Source organism: Neolamprologus brichardi, chromosome 17 (assembly GCF_056152115.1).
Source record: "Neolamprologus brichardi isolate AB-2024 chromosome 17, ASM5615211v1, whole genome shotgun sequence".
NCBI classification, from domain to species: domain Eukaryota; kingdom Metazoa; phylum Chordata; class Actinopteri; order Cichliformes; family Cichlidae; genus Neolamprologus; species Neolamprologus brichardi.
The window spans coordinates 36,022,018-36,028,151 of record NC_142120.1 but is presented as its reverse complement, the minus strand read 5'-3'; the positions used below and the strand labels follow the sequence as shown (position 1 = coordinate 36,028,151).

General features: G+C 42.1%; 1 pseudogene; it reads left to right on the top strand.

Annotated features, from left to right (window-relative positions):
* Positions 1 to 499: 499 nt before the first annotated feature.
* Positions 500 to 4,675, top strand: LOC148098014 (transcription initiation factor IIB pseudogene; annotated as a pseudogene).
* Positions 4,676 to 6,134: the final 1,459 nt, after the last annotated feature.

Below are 6,134 nucleotides of genomic sequence, written 5' to 3'. Positions count from 1 at the left end.
CCGTGCTGTCATGTGATAATTTTGTATTGTTCCAATAGAGGGTACATCTAAGGAGTCTAAAAACATTTAAATATCATTTAAGTTAGGGCTGGGCGATATGGCCTGAAATCCATATCGCGGTATAATTTGAAGCATGTGCGATAACGATATATGTCGCAATATATTCTTTTCTTCTGTATAACGTATTTTCCACACTATAAGGCACACTTAAAATCCTTTAATTTTCTCAAAAATCGAGAGTGTGCCTTTATGTATGAATTCTGGTTGTGCTTACTGACCTCGAACCGATTTGGGCAGAAATCTGTTAAAAAATGTTTTAGTACAACTTTGGTAAGCCGCACTGCTTGATGGATTGTCAGAGCATCTTTATCAATCAATCAAAGCTTTATTCGCCACATGCAGGTTGCCCTGCTTTGTTAAGTATTTTTATTCATCTTTTTAATGTTGTCGTCGGGGTTGAATACATTTTTTTTAAATTAAATTTATGTATGCTGTATGCATGAGCAGCTCTGACCGGGCCATGCTCAACGCCTTCAAAGAGATCAGCACCATGGCGGATCGCATCGACCTGCCGAGGAACATCGTAGAGAGAACAAACAACTTATTTAAGCATGTTTATGAACAGAAGATCGAGAAGGGCCGAGCCAATGATGCCATTGCGTCAGCCTGTCTCTAAATCGCCTGCAGACAAGAGGGTGTGCCGCAAACCTTTAAAGAGATCTGCGCTGTGTCCTGGATCTCAAAGAAAGAGATCAGTAGGTGCTTGAGGCTGATTCTGAAGGCACTGGAGACCAGCGTAGACCCCATCACCCCCGGGGACTTCATGCCCCGCTTCTGCTCCAACCTCGGCTTACCCAAACAGGTGCAAATGGCAGCCAGGAAGGCTGTGGAGCTTGACTTGGTGCCTGGCAGGAGCCCCATCTCTGTAGCTGTAGCTGCCATCTACATGGCTTCCAAAGCTTCTGCAGAGAAGAAGACCCAGAAAGAAATTGGAGACATCGCCGGTGTTTCAGATTTGGCGATTAGACAGTCGTATCGACTCATCTACCCACGGGCTGCAGAGCTTTTCCCCCCAGATTTAACATTTGATACACCTGTTGATAAACTGCCCCCAACTGTGAAGAATACTCCTCTCGTACAGCACAAAAATTTTGGCCGTACCTACGAGATCACCACCATTATTATTGCTGGTTTTTTTTTTTTAATGGTGCGTGTTGGATTTGGAAGATTTTTCTTGTCCTGCCTTGGACGACACCAAAGTCACATTCCAGTGCTTAAATAAACAGCTTGCAGACTGCACTTGCAGTGTTTCATTTGCGTGTATATACTGTACAATGTATATATGTCCAAGTGGGAAGTATAACTGATACTTGCAATTTTAAGCTGATTTCGCCTCTGTCAGTGCACCTGAGGGTGGCTGTGGCTACAATGTAGCTGCCATCACCAGTGTGTGAATGTGTGTGTGAATGGGTGGATGACTGGATGTGTAAAGCACTTTGGGGTCCTTAGGGAGTAGTAAAGCGCTATACAAATACAGGCCATTTCATACTGTACACAAAAAAACTTTGTGTTTTTTTGTAGAAAATTACCAGTTTCTGTTCTGTTTTTTTAGGGGTGGCTGTAGCTCAGGTGGTAGAGCGGGTCATGATTGGAAGGTTGGTGGTTCGATTCCCTAGTCTGCATGCCAAATATTCTTGGGCAAGACACTAACCCCAAAGTGCTCTCCGATGCATCCATCAGAGTATGAATGTGTGTGAATGTCAGTTAGAAAGCACCTAGGAAAAATGTGCTTGTGTGAATGGGTGAATGCACAAGTTGTATAAAGCGCTATATGAGAACCAGTCCATTTACCATTTATGTTGTGAGTTTCTTTCTTTATTGAACAAACTCTGGCCAAGAGATCCAGTGAGACAAAATCCAAACTAATGATGAAGGCACTTGAAATGTAACATAAAATTAGTTGCCTTTGCAAAAAACACATATATTTTTAGTGCTTATTTTCTGATTATATTGTCTTTTGTACTTTGTAATAAAGGCATAAAAAAAAAAACTAGGTCAGAGGGTGACAGGTCGCCTAGCAACAGAGGCTTCAGTAAGGGGAAGTAAAGAAAGGGGAAGTTTGGTACATTAATACAACACAGGAAACCAAACAGAAAAAGCGGAACTGAGTAAACTGTGTGTGACGTATAGCAGAACTATAGATATGTATTTTGACTGGCAAGGCTTTCAGAACTGGGGTACGTCTTCGTCTCTGCAGTTCTCCATTTCCAGAAATGTAAAAATAAAGATTATTTTTTGAGCTTGACCACTCTGAGTTCAGTCTTTCTCTGTCGCCAAAAGAATTCAAAAGAATGGAATTTCATAATGTGTAACGCTTCGCTTTCGTTGTGGCATCCAACTCAGGTTTCTGAGACTTCCTGCCATATTTTCCTTTTGTCAGAATCAGTGCCCTTTTTGTATATTATTTTACTAGGCTTTATATTGGTTTGCTAGGATATTCGGGCTTAGAATATCCAAGGTTGGGCAGCTCCCTTTTTAAGCCTGCTGGAGGTGCTCCTGAAGTCCTTATTTCTTGTTTTCTTTGTTTTTTATTGTGTTGCAAGTCTCTGGTAGAGATGCTTTGGAAGGGTCAGTGTTAGTCTGTTAATGAGGCACGAGTCGGTGTGAAGGACTTTTGGAGGCTGGAGCTGGTGCAGCTGTGGAACCAAGGAAACCCTGCAGCTGTTCAACATCAGCCAGTTGTTAATCACAGGCAAGTTGTCATTACTGTTGGTAGGCTCTGTTTGAGCCTCTGAGGAGGTCTTGGTTTTCTCATGATGAGATTGTGAGGATCTGATTCTCCATTATGATCATAAAGAGTCCGGACAGAAAACACTCAGCTCTTGTGCCTCTGTGGCTGCAGATCTTTGCTCCGTGTCACCTGACATGTGTTGTGGTGCTGTCATTGTGAACAGTGTTGGGTAAGTTACTTTAAAAAAGTAATTAATTGCTAATTACTTAGTAAATATTGTATTTAAAATACTTACTTTTCTGACACAGTAATTAGATAACTTAATTAAATACTTCTAAAAATTAAACTAAATACTTTTTAAACTCCTTATAAATCTTGAGTGGACAAACAATAGAAATTAAACTCTTTAAATAATTTTTTTTTTTTTTTAAAGACGGAGACTCTACAGTACGCAGCAGTAGCATCTCTTCCACAATGTAGCCTGCAATCATTTTTTAAGCTCACCTTCAGACGCTTTCTGTGCCGCTGAAGTAAAATCAGGTTTTGCTGCTTAGCAGGAGCTGCCGTGGTGTTATCCATGGATGATGAACAAGGATCACTCAGAAGTGTTCGTCTATGCTCTCATGTCGGGCGCTTCAGTAGATTACTCGTGCTATTAACAGCAGCCGATGTTTTTTTCTCCCCAGGACATAGCTTACATATTACTGTAATACTCTTGTCTGCTTGTTTCCTGTGAAGAGACGGGAATATGTCCATTTCATAAAACAGCCACTCGCTTCAGCCGAGTCCGACATCTTCCGCTTTAGAGTACGACTATGCAGCGAAACGACGCGCAGCTGCACTACAGCGATGTTAAAGCGGCAGAGTTTATTTTTACCTTTAGAAGATAAATTATTGAAATTAAATAATGATATTCAGCGAGTTTAATTATTTTACAATGTAACGCAAGTACATTGTAAGTAACTGTAATTAAAATACCTAAAAATGAACAGTAATTAGTTACTCTACTTTTTCAGTGGAAAAGTAATTTAATTACAGTAACGCGTTACTTAGTAACGCATTACATCCAACACTGGTTGTGAACAGGGGCAGGAGTGGAACCAGACTCCTGAGGCCTGGCCGTGACTGAAATGAGTGAATACACCCCAACCCAGCACCAGAGCCTGAACAGGTAACAAAGGCAGTGATGAACAGTTATTCATTCATAAATCTGTGATATAGTTGGTTTAATTTGCATCTGTATTTCACTTCCTTTGAATAAAGTAATTTATCTAGTTTCCGTTGGGCATCTTTCTTCGCCTTTAGACAATAATTCTGATGGCAAAAGAGCCAAACGGGACAGGCAAAAACAGAAAAAAAATTATCTAGTTTCACACTGAAGTTTGAATTTTAGCTCATTGGTTTCTTTCTTTATCCATAGGGTCTAATATGATGTCATCCCACCCTGTGCAGCTACAGGTTTGAGTGTTTGTGGGAATTTTCTTTCAGAAGTGAGCGGGTAAGGTCGGACACCAATGTTGGAGGAGAAGCCCTGGCTTGTAGTCTCTGCTCTAATTAATTTCAGAGGTGTTCTTTCAGGTGCAGGCCGTGTTATTACTGGTCCATTTTGACCAATAACAATTCCTGGTCTCTTCTACTCAGGACAGTCAACTTGCTTGTAATACACTTCAAATCTGTGTGACGAGTCTGTGTCCACAGTGCTCTCCATATTCTCTTTGAAAATTTTGCTTAGAATAAAGTTACTCTGTGATGTTTTTTTCAACTCGTTTCAATTTTCATTATTCATTTTTTTGAGCAGAAGGCTTCCTGCTTGACGTGGTGCAGGACAGGTGCTCGCTGAGGGGGCGCTCCTGGCACAACCTCCCTTTGTGTGAAGATGCACCAGCACTGCTGCCCGGTCAAAGTCTTCAACATCATGAGGAACCTCAAACTGTCACCGTGTAAAACTGTCTCGACACCAAGACACTCACCACTAAGCATGCACAGCAGGTGCTTCGGTGGAGGGACTAGATTCAGGTGAAACGCTCAGCTGGCTTTCAAACCTGCAGCTCTGGCTTTACCTGATCATTTTTTCCAAATTTAGATTTCTTTGACTGCCAACAGTAAGACCGCCAACACTACACGAAGGTGGTGTTTTGGGAGGGGCTGTAGCACACAGCCTGACAGAACGCTGTCCAGGAGGACGCAGAGACAGCGTGATGGAGGCTGGACTGGGTTCTGCTGTGGACCCGAGTTCAGCATAGGTATGTCGTCATCGGTGCTGCCGGACTGCATTTGAACCTCTGAGGAGGTCTTTGTTTTTCTCATGGTGAGAAGGTGAAGGTCTGATCATCCAATATGATCATGAAGCATCCTGAAAGAAAACATTCAGCTTTTCGAGCAGCTGTGGCTGCAGATGTTTGCTCTGTGTCAGCTGACCTATGTTGTGGTGGTTTCTGTGTGAACAGGGGCGGAGGGCTTCTACCAGTAGCGAGTCAGACAGGAGCTGAAGTGGAGCGTCGATGTGGAGAGTAGGTCAGCAAAGGGAGAGCTGGAAAACTTGTTTTGAGCACATGTGGTACAAACATACACATAATCCTTACCATCCTGAACTAAAATTAACCACCAAAACAAACTGAAGGGGAGGGTATGGTGTGATTGTTACCAGGATGGCTGGTGTGTGCACAGTATACCTTGTGAAGGGACACTAGAGGGAACATATTGGCGATTGGGGGTTACGGCATCTCTCTTCGTGGGTTACAAGAGGCATGTCTGGAAGCGATAGTGAAGTTAAATAGTGTGGGGGAAAAAGGAGACCGTCTGTCGTTTGGGTTTCTTGACTATTTTACCCACCTGCACATCAAAGTAAATCATAAAGTCACGTGGCCGCAGAAAGACTAACTTTGAAAGAGGTGTCACTTCGCTTTCAACACACATTGGACTAAAAAACAACTGGAAGAGATTCAAGTTAGAAATGGTTGTAATTCTCTAAGCCATGACAGTGATGCAAAAAGCAAATGTTGCATGCTGAAAGAGTTAGGAGATGTAAGTGAAGAAATCAGTGAAAGTCATCTTTGTGATTTAGAAAACAGCTACAATTTAATATCTCTGCTGTTAAAGATGCAAACTGTTCTGCACATACCACAGAGTGCTGTGCCTCAAGTAATCATATATCTTTGTGAAATCAGAAAGCTGTCTGAGCCACTTCCACAAAACCGAGCGAGGGCTGCAATAAAAACAATGTTACGATAACATGAAAGAAAGAGGTGGTCAGCACCGTGTCGCAAAGTGACTCGATGATATTTTGTGCCAAAGATGGTCCTGTAGGACCTTCTAAAATGAGTGCAGCCTATTTACAAAGAGCGTTTCCACCGGTGAACCTCATACAATATGTTGTAGAAAAAGATAGCTTTTGTTGACTGTA